The sequence below is a fragment of the Scyliorhinus canicula genome, chromosome 18 (genome assembly GCF_902713615.1).
Source record: "Scyliorhinus canicula chromosome 18, sScyCan1.1, whole genome shotgun sequence".
NCBI lineage: Eukaryota > Metazoa > Chordata > Chondrichthyes > Carcharhiniformes > Scyliorhinidae > Scyliorhinus > Scyliorhinus canicula.
This window is the reverse complement of record NC_052163.1, coordinates 50672456-50688692: the sequence shown is the minus strand read 5'-3', so window position 1 is coordinate 50688692 and position 16237 is coordinate 50672456. Positions and strand designations below refer to the sequence as shown.

Below are 16237 nucleotides of genomic sequence, written 5' to 3'. Positions count from 1 at the left end.
GTACGGCGAGCATGCATTTATTTTTCACCCATTCTGGTTTGAAGTGAGTGCATTAAAAAAAAATTTTCAACCATTCACATCTGCACCAGTAGGTAACATCCTTTGACAGTATGTTATTGTGACTTGGTTTCTACTGCTAGAGACCTTTAGATCATTTTGTTTATCTCTGCATTCAGCAAGAATAATGTTCTGAAATTGCCCCTAAGAAATGTTCACTGACATTTTAAAACTTAATTTACAGTTGTGCTTTATTAGCCAGCTAATTCGTTGTTTTTTTTTATTTTGAAGAAAATCTGCAAAGGACATTGTTCCTCGTTTTCTGACTTCTTCCCCTGAAGGTATTACTGTATCCCTATGTGATATTGTCTGAGTACCTTTCATGATGCCCAGGCAGTGACGGTAGGCAATGATAGCAGAAGTTGGAATTCAACCCCATCCTGTATTCAATGGTCATGCTTGCTGTGCAGGAGGGAGAAAACTTGGCCAACTCTCATTTTTACTGTTCCTTCGCCTGCCTAAATTGAGGCAAATTATAATGCTAACATGCAATCATTAAGTAGGTAGGATAGTGTAGAAGTAATGGCACTTGACTAGTAAACTACCGTTGGAGAGTTCCAATCCCATTGTGACAGATTATGAAATTGATGTTTGAATATTGTTGAAAAATAAGCATTTGCTCAAGCTCTTCATCTTGCACTCAATTGTTTTTTAAATTTAGAGTACCCAATTCATTTTTTTCCAATTAAGAGGCAATTTAGCGTGGCCAATCCACCTACTCTGCACATCTTTGGATTGTGGGGGCGAAACCCACGCAAATACGGGGAGAATGGGCAAACTCAACACGGACAGTGACCCAGAGCCGGGATCGAACCTGGGACCTCGGCGCCGTGAGCCTGCAGGGCTAACCCACTGTGCCACCGTGCTGCCCCCATCTTGCACTCATCAGGCCAAATCCAAGAATGCCAAATTTCAAATGGTGCCAAATTTCAAATGATCACAACGATTTGCTGCCAAGTGACTTTCTGCACTTGGGACAGAAATTGACTCAAAAGATAAATTGTCATGACCATTTGAAACTTGGCATTCTTGCATTTGGCCTGATTAATACAAGATGAAACGCTTTGTCACATGGACGGCATGGTGGCACAATGGTTAGCACTGCTGTCTCAGAGTGCCAGGAACACGGAATCGATTCCGGCCTTGGGTGAATGTCTGTGTGGAGTTTGCATGTTCTCCCCATGTCTGTGTGGCTTTCCTCTCGGTGCTCCACTTTCCTCCCACAGTTCAAAGATTGCAGGTTATGTGGACTGGCCATGCTAAATTGCCCCATGATGTCCAGGGAGATGCAGGTTAGGTTCCGGCTTATGGGGATAGAGCAGGATGGACAGGGGAGTGGACCTGGTAAGAGTGTTCTTTCGGAGGGGCGGTGCATACTCGATGGATCGAATGGCCACCTTCCGCACTGTGTGGATTCTATGAATCTGTGTTTCTCTTGTCAGTAAAATTGAGTTCAACTTGTTAAATGGTAACAATTACATTTCTGAGGTCGAACAATGGTTTTGATCATCATTGATGAAAAGGAATCACCAACTCCACCTGGCATGGCCTATGTGTGCGACTCCTATCCAATATGAAACAATTGGTACTTAATGCTTTCTGACATGACCTGGTTAGTTAGGGATGGGTAATAAATGTTGTCTTTCCTGTTTCTCTCAGAATGCACAGGGCAGGAATCAAACATGGACCCATCTTATAAGAAACGATAGTGGATTTGGCAGCATCATCCACATCCTGAATACCATTTTCTTTTTAAGAACAGTACAGGGATTCTCTGGACTGTATAACTCTACATATTTAGTCATTCAGGAGATCCTGACTGTCTCTTTAAAACATTTTCCCTAATATTTAATGTGCTGATTCTGTTTTTACCTCTTTATGCTTCACTCCCAAATAAGGAATTAGTAATCTGGCTGTCCCAGCCCCCAGTGTTTCTTTTGTTCTTAAATATGGAACTTCTTTGACTTTCTCTTCCTGCCTTTGAGACACTCAGGAGAGAGATTCATAACAAAGTTAACTTTAAATGTGTGGAAATTACATTTGGCTTTCAAAAGAGAATTGGAAAGACACCTGGAGGAAAACAAAATGCAGGTCTATTGGGAAAGGGTATGGGAGTGAGACCAGCTACATTGCTCTTATAGGGTGCAATACAATGCTCTTAAAAAACATAAGCATGTGTCAGGATAATTTTCTGGGTCACAACCCTGCCTTTGCTTCCACCCGCCTGGGAGATCTTCCCAGAGCTAGCCAATTAAGAGGCTGCCTCTGGGTCCAATGTCCAATTAAGGATGGTGAGCAGCTTCTTTTTTTTATTTTTTATTTTTTTTTATAAATTTAGATTACTCAATTATTTTTTTCCAATTAAGGGGCAATTTAGCGTGGCCAATCCACCTACTCTGCACATTTTTGGGTTGTGGGGGCGAAACCCACGCAGACACGGGGAGAATGTGCAAACTCCACACGGACAGTGACCCAGAGCCGGGATCGAACCTGGGACCTCAGCGCCGTGAGGCGGTTGTGCTAACCACTAGGCCACCGTGCTGCCTGTGAGCAGCTTCTTGAGGCTGAAGAACCAATCAGTGGTCCTACAGCTTTGGAAGGGGAGCCGACCTGCTGGTAGAGGTGGAGAGGTGCTCTCTGAAGAGGTGTTCGATTTGATAAAATAAATGGTCATCCCAGTTGCCAGACCATCTCTATGGAGGATGAAACTCTGGCACAGGATGGCCAGAGGCTGCAGCTCACTGGTGGCTGTGGTTCTGGAGGGGAGTGAGTGCAGCAGGCTTTGTGGGATGCCAGAACAGCTGCCAGCAGGCCTAATGGGCGGGGGGGACCTATCTATCACTGGGAAGATACTGGCAGTAGCCCCATTCAGCCCACAAATGAGAGAAAAAGCCTCTTCCTCTGCTGCAACCACTTTATAGTTATTCAAGAGACTGGCAACAGAGGTACCATGACATTTGCTGATTTGGTGACTGGCATCTTGCCCCCCTTGAGGCATGAAGTAACTGTTAACAGGCTGGCAATTTGCAACATGGCATAGTCACTCTTTCTGAGTGACCCCAGTTGTGCCAACTAGTTCCTGAAGATATTAATCATTCCCCTGCTGTGTAAAATATGGCCAACTTGCATGTCTTAGTGCTGTGACTCATCAATTCAAACAGAACGCATAATTTCAATTGATTTAAGATTTTATGATGAATATATGCATATTAAATAATTTCATACATATAACTATTTTTTAACTTGAACGAAGCTACTGTAAGGTTTACTTAAGTTTTTTATATTGTTCATTGAGTTTTCTTCTCTCTGAAAATTCCACCAGCATCTATGGGGTAATGGCTAGCTGGGAAGTGTTTTCATGTTAATGATGCCTTGAAGAAATTCAGAAATTGCCATGGGCAAGAAGAACAAAGCTCCAATGTTTCACGTCACCTGAATTCCTATTGTTAACATTGCCATTAAATTCTTTATCCGAGCATGTTAATCTCCATTTGGCTTTTTGTCTAATTCCTCCCTTTAAAATTCATCTCTTTTGAAGAAATGGTGACTCCATGTTGCGGTCTGAATCCATGGTAGCTGGCATCTGTCCAGTGCATCACCTGAGTATCCATCTGGCACGTGGGCCTGGTCTGTGAATGCTGCCAGACTCTTTGACCATGTGATAAAATTCAAACTGAGCCCAATTCCATCGATTCCCAAAAGTAAAATGCAACCGAATGGAAAGCAATCAAAACAAAGAAACCTGGATGGTGCCCTCTCATAAGTATGAGCTCAATCAGTAAGGGAATCAAACCCTGTTTGCTTTCAGGTCTGTATGATTTAGTTCCACTCTATGGAGCACATTTACCCAACGCAGACATCAGCGTAGGACTCCCATTCTTCACATTGCTTGCACGATTAATATTGCAAAGTTATTAGTGAAGAGATTTAGAGCATTAATTGTATCCAAGTGTATTCTTTGAAGAAATGAAATAATACCAATCTAATTTTAAAATCCTCAAAGAGATTGAATTGATGGTTGGAATGAAATAAATCTAATTGTTGTTAACAAATAAGTCACTATTCAAACCAGTTAGAAACCATGAACATCTTATTGACTGTTAGTTCAATGTTTTTTATTAAACTTGCTCCTTTTTTGCAGTGGGTCTTCTCAAAAGGCAGACTGACTACACTGAGGTATTTTAAATGAGCCCTGAGATTTACTAATTCTTGCATCAGCTTGTCACCAATAGCCATTCATTGTTGTTGGCGGTGGGCTGAGAGGGGAGGGAGGGATGAAAAACTAAGCAGAGACAACTTTCAGCATTCAGAGCATTGTGTATGCACCACTCGGTTTTACAACTAGAAAGGGTTGAATAATTGTTTGGATGGGTGTACAAATGCCCTTGTATGCATTGGGTGCTGTCTTATGTGGAGTTTACAGATTCTCCCCGTGTCTGTATGGGTTTCCCCTGAGTGCTCCAATTTCCTCCCACAGTCCAAAGATGTGCAGGTTAGGTGGATTGACCATGTTAAAGTTGCCCCTTAGTGCAGTTAGGTGAGGTTACACAGTTACATGGATAGGACGGCGGATTGGGTTTATGTAGGGTGTGCTTTTGGTGGGTCAGTGCAGACCCGATGGACCAAATGGCCTCCTTTTGTATTGCAGGGATTCTACAATACAAAGCTTACTCTAAGAGACTCAATATTTGGAGCGAAACGTGTACAACTGGAGAGTTACACACCAGTTTTGAGTCTGAACTGATAGGATTCCACCCTTAATAATAATAATAATCGCTTATTGTCACAAGTAGGCTTCAATGAAGTTACTGTGAAAAGTCCCTAGTCGCCACATTCCGGCACCTGTTCGGGGAATCTGGTATGGGAATTGAATCCGCGCTGCTGGCCATTACAAGCCAGCTATTTAGCCCAATGTGCTAAACAAGCCCCTGCTAGTGATCGATTGTATCATCAATTTATTTGGTTTCTCTTTCATACTCTTTCATGGCGTTTGGGTGTCACCAGCTAGGCCAGCATTTGTTGCCCACCTTAAGTTCCCCTGTGAAGATGCTGGTGTGCTGACCTCTTGAACTACTGCAGTCCATGTGGTGTAGGTACATCCCCTGTGCTGTTAAGAAGGGAGTTCCAAGATTTTGATCCAGTGACAATGAAGGAACGGTGATATATTTGCAATTCAGGATGGTGAGTGACTTGGAGAGGAACTTGAAGGTGGTGATGTGTCTGATCCCTTTGTCCTTCTTGGTGGTAAAAGTCACCAGTTTGGAAAGTTTGCCAGAATTATCATAAGACAAAATATTTTGTGAGGTGCTGCCTCAGGGAGGCGGTGGTGTAGTGATAAAGATCACTGAAGAGATCAACCAGATTACATTGTAAATCTGACAGACTGAACTGGTAATAAACTGTGTACAGTACATGTTTAAAGTTATCATGCATATCATGTTGTATAAAGCACAGTCACATTAGTACAGGTAAACACTTCCAAAGGAAAGGGGATGTGATGATATGCATGTACACCTCAATGTATATAGTTGCCTATCAATGTATAAAAGTATCGATATGACCTCTGGCCAGCAGGTGGTAGCAAGTCGTACAAGAGGATGGTCACACTTAGAGTAGCTCCAGGAGAATTTGCAGAATTCATTTAGTAGCCATCATCTATATGATAGTTTGTTAGTTATCTTTCCAAGTGTTTATTAATAAATCATCTTTCTAGTTAAAGAACTAAATGTTCTGTATACATCATTACCACGGAGCACATCACAAACTAGTCAGTTTAAGGGCAATTAGGGATAAGTAATAAATGCTGGCTCAGCGAGTGACGCGAGTGACACCCATTCAATTGATCAAAATAAATCTGCAAATACTTAACATCCATCACAGCCCAACAGTGATTAAATTGAAAAGCAAAATATTGTGGATCCTGAAACAAAAAACAAGGACTGTTGGAAATATTCAATTCAGGTCAGGTAGCATTTGTAGAGAGAAGCAAAGTCAAAGTCATGAAAGATGTTAACTGTTTTTCTCTCCACAGAAGTGTTGAGTATTTCCAGTATTTTCTGTTTTTATTAAAGAGTAAATTCAATCTGCTTCATTTGTACATTGCATTTACTATTTCCTGCCTAGTTATTATTATACTATATACCTCATAGCCTGCAAGCTTTGGGAACACTCTGTTATTTACCCTTTTACAGAATCCACAATGCATGTCCTCCATGATAGGAGTTCCATTGTAGTCATATTAACACATCCAATTATCTGTCCGATTGGATATTTTTTATTAGGGATAAGCATTTGAGGTGATTGTCACATTAAGAGCAGGCTTGCTGAGTAAGGGTCACCTGGTCTGAACAACCAATCAACACCAAGTGTAGGGAATCTCTCTGAGGCAAGGAGTTTTCACAGTTAAAATGAGTGTACTATGGATTAGTTTGAAGCATGCAGATAATGAAACAATTTGCAAATAAAATTTGTTTGTTCAATTTAAGAAGCCTACAGGAGAACATCTTCATATCTGGCGATGAAGATAAATAATCCTGGCTGCAAATGTGCAAGTGAGGTAGAAATCAGCAAAGGTAATCAGAAAATAAGCCATGATTTGCAGAGTAAAGTCTGGAAATTTATGGTAGATGAAGCTGTAAATGTGAAAAAAAAAACTTTGGTAGTGGACCAAGTTGGATCCCAGGAATGATTGTCTCTGAGACTGGACCGCTTTCATACCAAGTAGACATAGAGGGTCGCTGATAAACTCATGGACCACTTGAGGAGTGGAGAAACATTTCAGCAATCAGTTATGCCACCAAGAAATGTTTTTGAGCCAGTAAACAGCTAAGTACATGATTGACCTGTCATAGACATAACTGATGCCTTCGCTGGAACAAGTAATAATGAACTGTCTGTGCCAAAAGTGGTACCCATTATTACAGTTTCCGTAAATGTCAACTCTGTGGAATCATTACGCCGTTCTACCAGAAACAGAAAAACCCTTAAAAACATGATTTATAATTATTGAACCTATGTTTACGGTGTGTAAATCAAATTCAGGACAAATGTAATCATTTCTCTGATTTTATAGTGTTTTCTAGTCACCTCTATAGAGTTATTTGGTAAGTAAGCATTGTAAAAAGGAATTGAAGGGGGAGGCATGTGATGATTGTCACTTTAAGTCCAGCCTTACTGACTAAATAAGTGGTCTGAATAACCAATCAACACCTAGTATGGGGAATCTCTCTAATGGGAGAACTTTCCTAGGTAGAACGATTGTGGACTGGCTTGACACACGCAGCTAATGAGGCAACATTGTAAGTAAAGTTTGTTTGTTCAACTTAAGAAGCCTTGGGAGTACATCTTCACAGCACTTTCTGCCAGGTCATGGGTTAGTAGTTAAAGCAATACCTCACTTGAGTTTGCTACTCCAATATAGTGCCAAGCTTTCCTCGGGCTTGGAAATAAAGAAAAATTAAGTCCTTTCAGAGAATTATGAAATAGTACACAGATGGTAGCCATTTGGCCCTTCAAAGCTGTGCCAAATATTTATCATCTGAACACAAAAAGATGTTTTGGGGACAGTGGAGTAATGATATGAAATAAAGACGGACGATTTTTGGAAAACGTTTTAATACAATGAACTTGTACAAGATGTTTCCGAACCATTTCCTGTGCTGGAGCCCTATCTGGCTTTGATCCTTTATATGTGATCATGCCTGAACACGCCTTGAAATGTTGGGAAGTTTATATTCCTGTGTGGTCAAGGGGAGTACTTGCTTATTAAACACTGGAGTGCATTACTCTGATAGAAGCCTGACACACATTTTCCATGTATTGCTGGTTTAAAATCCAATCTGCTGACCCCGTTTCTTCTTTCAATTGAAACATGATATGTCAGACTCTGTCATTTTATTATTGCAGTGAAATTGGTTATTTGATCTTGTTCATATAGTGTACATTAAAGCTACAATTTGCACAACATCCTCTGGAGACCTGCTTCTTTGCTGACTTCTATTCGGCAATTCCACTTGTTCACTTCATTGTTAATAGCTGACATTTACTTTTGAGTAGCGAGCAATAAGAATGAACAAAACATGGTGGGAGCAATCTACTGGCCACTCTGTGCCCAAAAAGCTGCGTGCAGGGCAGCATGGTAGTGCAGTGGTTAGCATTGCTGTCTCACCGCACTGAGGTCCCAGGTTCGATCCCGGCTCTTGGGTCACTGTCCATGTGGAGTTTGCACATTCTCCCCATGTTTGGTGCGTTTCACCCCCACAGCCCAAAGATGTGCAGGGTAGGGTGATTGGCCATGCTAAATTGCCCCTGAAAGGAAAAAATGTTGGGCACTCTAAATTAAAAAAAAAGCTTTTGCCACGGCGCAACACGGGCAGTAAATAATGGGAGGCCTCGCTCCCCGGATTGACCCGGCTCGCATGCCTTGGGAGATCTAGTGCCATCTTGGGAGATGCTGCGATGTGAAGCCCACCCATTGTAGGTAGGATCACTTTCTGGCACAACTATATATGAGAACGAGATAGCTAGTCTCACTCTAATATGCAGTTCTCTGAGGTAACCAAGGCTTTGGGATTTATCCCCTTCACCGTGGAAAACCCATCCGAGCACTGGTCAGTGCTGGTCTCTACAAACGAGGACCAGACAGAACGGCATTTGTGGGGGTCAACCAGAGTATTGGAGGCCACAAGGTGCATGCTCTCTGGGCAGGATGGTACACTGACACTGCTGTTGCCACCTTGGCAGTGCCAGCTTGGCAGTGCCATCTGGATGCTAGCCTGGCACTGCCAGATGGTGGAGACACTGACACGGTGCCAAACTGGCATTTGCTGCATGGTGGTGACTGGGTGGGAGAGTGCGCTGTGCAGGTGTGAGGGTTGAGGGGGTCCTGGAGACCCCATACAGCGAGTTGGGGCTTGGCAGGAGCTCGAGAGATTGGGACAACATTTAAGAACGTCATCCCGATTTCTCCCTGCACTGAGGAGCTTCAGCCAGCGGGATTCCTCAATCCAGGAAACGGAACTAAGAGCGGCTTCAGCCGTACGTTCCCCGCTGAAGCCCCGTATTTAACCAAAATCACATTAGATGGCATTGTACTTCCCGGCGCTGCCAGAACTGGGAAAAATGGGCAGCACGGTAGCATGGTGGTTAGCATAAATGCTTCACAGCTCCAGGGTCCCAGGTTCGATTCCCGGCTGGGTCACTGTCTGTGTGGAGTCTGCACGTCCTCCCCCTGTGTGCGTGGGTTTCCTCTGGGTTCTCCGGTTTCCTCCCACAGTCCAAAGATGTGCGGGTTAGGTGGATTGGCCATGCTAAATTGCCCGTAGTGTGCTAATAAAAGTAAGGTTAAGGGGGGGGTTGTTGGGTTACGGGTATAGGGTGGATACGTGGGTTTGTGTAGGGTGATCATGGCTCGGCACAACATTGGGGGCCGAAGGGCCTGTTCTGTGCTGTACTGTTCTATGTTCTATGTGGATAAACACGCTCGCTAGGGGCATAGTTCCCATTTGATTATAAAGCACCTGGTATTAAAGAGATGAAATCCTGAGTGGGGGGGGGGGGGGGGGGTCACATTGAATTAAACACAGCTAAAGGAATAAATACACTATTTCTTTTACTAGCACAATGGTATTTACATCTCATTTTCTATTTGAATCCGAACTGTGATTGACTTTGAGAGTTGTACTGTGGAACTCAACAACCTGAGAGAGAGAGGGCTTTAGGTCCCATGTGCATCATTACTTGCTGCCCCGTAATTTATGTTCATCGTGGGCAACCTTACACGAGGTTCAAATGCTATCAGACAAAAGCTGCGAAAAGCGTGTGCAACCTGTTGGTTACATTTGCTTGTGCAAAATTTCAAAACTGCTCCCTCCCCCCTCTCGCCTCACCATCCATTTGTAAAATATACACAAAGAATTTACGCACAAAAAAAACAGGAGTGCTGTTTTCAATGTCAAAAGGTCAGCAGTACATTGCTTGACAGAATGATTTCACACTTGAGCTTTAATACACAGTGATTAGAGTACCATAACTCTAGGGGTTAAAACAAAAATGCCTGGTTCCCATTTACCTCTACAAGGTATAAAATGCTACCACCCACATATGTGCAATTTGTACATCAGAATTGATACTGTTAGAGGTCCTGCAGTATAAAAGGAATGTGAATTTGCGTCATTTACACTTCATGACACATTCAGAACATGGGTGGTAATCTCGGAACTGCGCACAAAATCATTAAAAAAAACCTTGAGGGCAACTTTAAACTCAGCTTGCTTGTGAAATTTTGTGAAAATCGCATTGCTGGTTTATATGGACAGGGTGAGAACTGAGCCATTTATACAGCAGTCCTACCCACATAGAGAGGGCTATCATGTAAATTGAGCAGCATTACAGTGTCACACACTGAGAGACACACTGTAATTTTATCACTTCTCCGCATTTTAGCATGTTGCTAACATGCGGTAAATTAGAGAGTGTGCTGTTTAACAGGATCATTATACGATGAAATACAAACTGCTTTATTTTACTGAAGCAAAGCCGTGTGTCAGAGCTTGCTTCTGTAACACAACAAAGTACAATTGCATGCCGCCTCCAGGTCAGTTAGAGGTTAATTGCTCTGAGGCAGATCCTCAGATTAATTAAATGTCAGACGTGTATTTTACCTGTGACTCCTTCAGATAATTAGTTGTTTCTCCGTAGATTAGAATTGCCTCTCTCTGACTTTCCTCTAATACTTTTTTTTCGGTGTGACACAGAAATTTGCATGTGAAGTGCATTAGGCTTTTTAGATATTTTATCCAGATGGCTCACTATTACTGTTGCTGGTCATAACCTTGTGATTGTCAAACCTCCAGTGTGGAATTTAGGAACAACTAAGTGCACCTGAAAATGTCAAGAGTTGCATTTTGTTGGTTTTAAACATGGATCTACACATATCATCAACAAAACAGGAGCGAAATCTGGGCACAAACAATTGTATTGACACAGACTCTGCTTGCATGGGATTAGTGGCTGTCCTTAAGTCGACATTTGTTCAACAATTAATGAGGTCGGGTCAGAAGATAGATTTTTATGGAACAGTTCCCAGTTCAGCTGTGAATTAGTTATCTGTCGCAAATTTGAATATACGGTACTTCTGTTTGGTAGTTGTTTTTTCTACATAAATAACCATTGATTTCTATGTGACCATTTGACTATCGGGCATGGTGGGGGTCTTATTTTCTGTATTGCACCCTTAACCCTGTAATGCTACTCATCCTGGGGCTTTGATTTGAAAGATATTTTTAAAAAGTTGCTTTTTGTTGACAATTTTGAAATATCCTGTACTTCTGGAATATTTTAATGGCCTTATTGTTGATCAAGGTCCTTCCTATACAAACCCTAAGTTAGCCAAAATGACATTGTCCATATCCGCTCTCAAACATCTCATTGGTTTTTGTCATAATATACATCTATGCATATAATGGAGTGCAGACGGGCATAAAATAATATAAGGAGAGCACGGTAGCACAAGTGATTAGCACTGTGGCTTCACAGCGCCAGGGTCCCAGGTTCGATTCCCTGCTTGTGAGCTAGCCAGTGCAAACACCATGTGGTAGCTAGTAAGTCTGGTCAGGCTGGTATCAGGGGCGAAATTCTCCAACCCCCCACAGGGTCAAAGAATCGCCTGGGGCCAGCAAACATCCCGCCCCCGTCGTGGCAGAAATTCTCCCTGGAATTGGCGGAGGCAGGAATCACGCCCCGCCGATCGGCGTGCCCTCTGCGCTGATCGATGAGCACCCTGCTGCGATTCTCCGGCCACGATGGGCCGAAGTCCCTCCGCTGAGAGGCCTCTCCTGCCGCCATGGTTTGAATAACCTCTGGTGGCGGCGGGATCGGCGGCGTGAGCGGGCCCCGGGGTCCTGGGTGGGGCGTGGGGCGATTGGGCCCCGGGGGGTGCCCCCACAGTGGCCAGGCCCGCAATCACGGCCCACCGATCGGCCGGCGGGCCAGTACCGTGGGGGCACTCTTTTTCTTCCACGGCCTCCACCATGGCGGAGGCAGAAGAGAACCCCCCTACCGCTCATGCGCCGGTGGTGACGTCAGCACCAGCTGACCCTCCGGCGCATGCGCGAACCGGCGAAGGCATTTCGCCAGCCCCGACACTGGGCGGTGGGCGTCAAAGGCCGTTGGCGCCGGTTTTGCCGCCAGTCGGCGTGGCGCCAACCTCTCCTGCGCGGGCCTAGATTCTCCGCACCTTTGGGGAGGCCCGACGCCGGAGTGGTTGGCGCCACTCCACTATGCCGGGACCCCCCCCCCCCGCCGCGCCGGGTAGGGGAGAATCCCAGCCAAGGTCTCCTGTCAAGTCAGCATAGTGTCAACCCACAGTTGGACATGTATAATAGTTTAGATGTTAAATAAAATCGTGTTGCATCTTATCAAGTGTTGGAAGTCTGTCTCTCGCTACACTGCATCAGGTGCAGTCCACATCGACCCAGCCTGTCCAACACATCAGTTTTCATTGAGCCCATTCTCCAGTTATGGTTCCCAACCCGGCTCTGAGTATACCAGAATGGACCATTGAGATCCTAAGTACTGAGACTGGCCAAAGGAAAGAAAACATGCATATTGTGGTGTACTCTGCGCATGCAGCACTCAGTGTTGTCTGAACCATGCTGACCACTCTGCTAATTGGTTTTTTAAAAATGCGTCCTTTCCAGTTGTGTGGCTAGTAGACCGGATCAATGAAAGTCACCTGGGAACTGTGTAAGTCCTGAGAAAGGAACTAGCGGAGAGAGGGAGAGAGAAATGCAAACTGGGAGCGAGATGAGAGAAAGAAACACACTGGGGGAGAGAGGGATAGAAAGAAAAACACAAAGAGAGAGAAACAGAAACTAGGGGAGAGAGCAAGAAAGAAAGAGAAACTTGGGAAGCAAGGATGAGAGAGAAACACAAACTGTGGCAAAGGGAGAGTTTGTGTCTGCCTCTTATATGTGCTGTTGTATAATGTATTTTACTGTGGGAATCCGAAAGCTTTGATACTTCCCCCAGAGGATTGAACCTCACCTCCCTGAGATCCGGTGTGAGTTAGTGAATTGCATTAAGTTTGATCAAATTTATTTTCATAACTTATGTATTGCAAAAAGTCATCATGTTGCATGAAATCTTCAGTTGCAAGTTACTTATATCGATTTAGGTTTTTTGAGTTGGTGGTATTTATTTGGTGTTTACAGGTGATACTGTGGAAACATTGAAGTAGTTTCATTTCAAAATTATTTAGCCCTAAATCTTTCTACTTTGCATTCTTCCTGATGCAGGGCTGGTTTAGCACACTGGGCTAAATCGCTGGCTTTTAAAGCAGACCAAGGCAGGCCAGCAGCACGGTTCGATTCCCGTACCAGCCTCCCCGAACAGGCGCCGGAATGTGGTGACTAGGGGCTTTTCACAGTAACTTAATTGAAGCCTACTCGTGACAATAAGCGATTTTCATTTTCATTCATTTCATTTCATTTCATTTTCTTCATTGTTATCTGTCTTGTCATGAAACTAAAGCTCAAATAATTTGTAGAATCCTAGGATGGATTCCAACACAGAAAGAGACCATTCAGCCTATCATGTCTGCGCTGGCACTGAACAATCAACTATGTGCCACTCACGGGCCTTTCAAATGTAGCCCTACAATTATTTCCCTTTCAGATAACAATCCAATTCCCTTTTCAATGCCTCAGTCGAATCTGCCTCCACCACCCAGTCAGGCAGTGCATTCCAGTTCCTAGCCATTTGCTGCGTTAAAAGGATTTTCCTCATGTCGCCGTTGCTTTGTTTGCCAAATACCTTGAATCTCTTCCTCCTCATTCTCAATCACCCTTCCACTATTGAGAAAATGTTTTCACCATCTATCCAGAACACTCATGGATATTAAAACCTCCATCAAATCTTATCTCCTGCAAGGAAAACAGTTCCAACTTCTCCAAACTTTCTAAGTAACCGATTGCTTGTTTCATATCTTCACACACACTTTCTTCCCCTATGGAGAATATTGGGGAAGTGCTGGAAGGATTATCAGACTAATCCTCAACCTGGTTGAACCAAGTCATAAATGGGACTTGAACCCAGAGCTTCTGATTCAGAGGTACCGTCTGAGACACAAAGGACTGGATTCTCCGCCGTCGGGATGCTCCATTTTGCCGGCAGCCCGGGGGTTTCCCGACGGCGTGCGGCTGCCCCACAATGGGAAACCCCATGACCAGCCAGCAAACTGGAGCATCCCGCCGACGTGCTGAACCCAAAATCCGGAATGAGGGGGACAGAGAATCCAGTCCAAGACCTCCAGTGGGCTTGGTGATATTAAGACAATCAATTCCAGTCAATGCAATGACATTTTCAAACAAAGAGAAAATGTCATGTGATGAAACGTCATGCGATTTAATCTTGTGAACAATGTCACGTGATTGCAAATGTCATGATCAAATCTCCAGGAGTAATTCACGTCAGTGTTGACAGCCCTCCCCCGGCACATACATTTTAAAATCCTAGTGCTTTTTATATCTACCCTTCTATGGTCTTGGTCCACTGTACCACCGAAGCATTCTCCAGTCCCACCCCTTTTGACAAATCCATTCTTTCGGGCTCTGGCTCTCAGTGTTTCTTCTCTCGCTGTGTTTCAGCAATATTGGCAGAGCCTGCAGTCATTAAGCCCCTGCACTCTGGTACAACTTTTTCACTTTCATAGATATTTAACTCTTCTGGTTTTGCAGGCCCTTCCAAAATCTGATATTTGCATTTGCAACTCGTGTCCCATTAAAACCCGAGTTGACTTTACAATTCTATGTCCTCTGCATCAAAAAGACTGCCTAGTTCCATCTCCATAACCATCTTACCACAGTCCATCTGCTACTGGCATTTTATCCATGGGTTTGTTTCTGCGGAATCAACAAATCTAAAGCTCTCCTGGCTGGCCTTTTCCCTCCATTAACTTCAGCTCATCCAGAACTCTGTTCTCATATTTGGGACAAGATCTCTGACATGGGGCTAGTCAGCTGGTGGTTTCATTGTAAGAACATTATGCCAGCAGAGCAAGACCCCAATGATTTTTCACATCATTGAGTTTATATCCATTGCATTAGATTAGCTACCAATACCTAGATCATTCCTTTGAAGATATAGGTTGGAAGTGAATCTACCAACTGTTTCTTTAATTCTTACCCTAGATATGGGAATCACTGGCAAAGTCAGCATTTAATATTCATCCCTCGTTGAAAATGAAATGAAATTAAATGAAAATGAAATGAAAATCGCTTATTGTCACGAGTAGGCTTCAATGAAGTTACTGTGAAAAGCCCCTAGTCGCCACATTCCGGCGCCTGTCCGTGTAGCTTGTACGGGAATCGAACCGTGCTGCTGGCCTGCTTGGTCTGCTTTAAAAGCCAGCAATTTAGCCCAGTGAGCTAAACCAGCCCCTAGTTGCCCTTGAGAAGGTGATTCTGAGCTACCACCTTAACTATAACTGACTGGCTTGCACACATTTGATGATTAAGAATCAGCCACATTGCTGTGGATCTGAGGTCACACAGAGGTGAGACAAGGCAAGGACAGCAGATTTCCTTCCCTAAAGGACTTGAATGAACCAGATTTTTTTTAAGGCAATCCAGTAGTTTTATGGTTATTACTGAAATGGCAGGGGAAAATTTCACTTACGCAGCGCTGCTTTGCGGACTTGCACTGCTTCCCAAAGGGCAGACAACACTGCATGCCACTACTTAACACATGCTTCCTCATTGTTGCCATTGAAGAACACCATACGGGCAGGAACGGGCCTTGGGGAATCAATGTAGTCTGAAAAGTGCGACTTTCAAGCAAGTAAATGTCACCCTTTAGATTTAAATTCCAAGTTTTAAATTTCCAATGTGACTATTTGCTTTCAGAGTTTACAAAGTACATACCCATCTGAAGGTGGAGACAAAACACAGATTCAGTCAGCATTGTTCAGGTTCATTTAGAGTAAGCATGTGTAATTAAAGAAGTCAGAGCATTGATTTGATGTAACTGAAAACCTACAGAGAAATAAGTGAGGCAATAGTTAATAATTCCAGATGCTCTATTAGTACAGGATTATACCTGAGGAATACAAATTTTGATCCTGATATTCTGAAAAACTGTGAGACAAACCAGGAGTTATAGCCTAGTTAGCCGACATTATCAG

The 16237-nt window shown here is 43.6% G+C and overlaps 1 protein-coding gene across 9 annotated transcripts in view; it reads right to left on the bottom strand.

Moving 5' to 3' along the window:
- LOC119953745 (protein shisa-6-like) overlaps positions 1 to 16237 on the bottom strand; it is a 687534-nt gene that overhangs the window by 379605 nt on the left and 291692 nt on the right. The window lies entirely within an intron of this gene.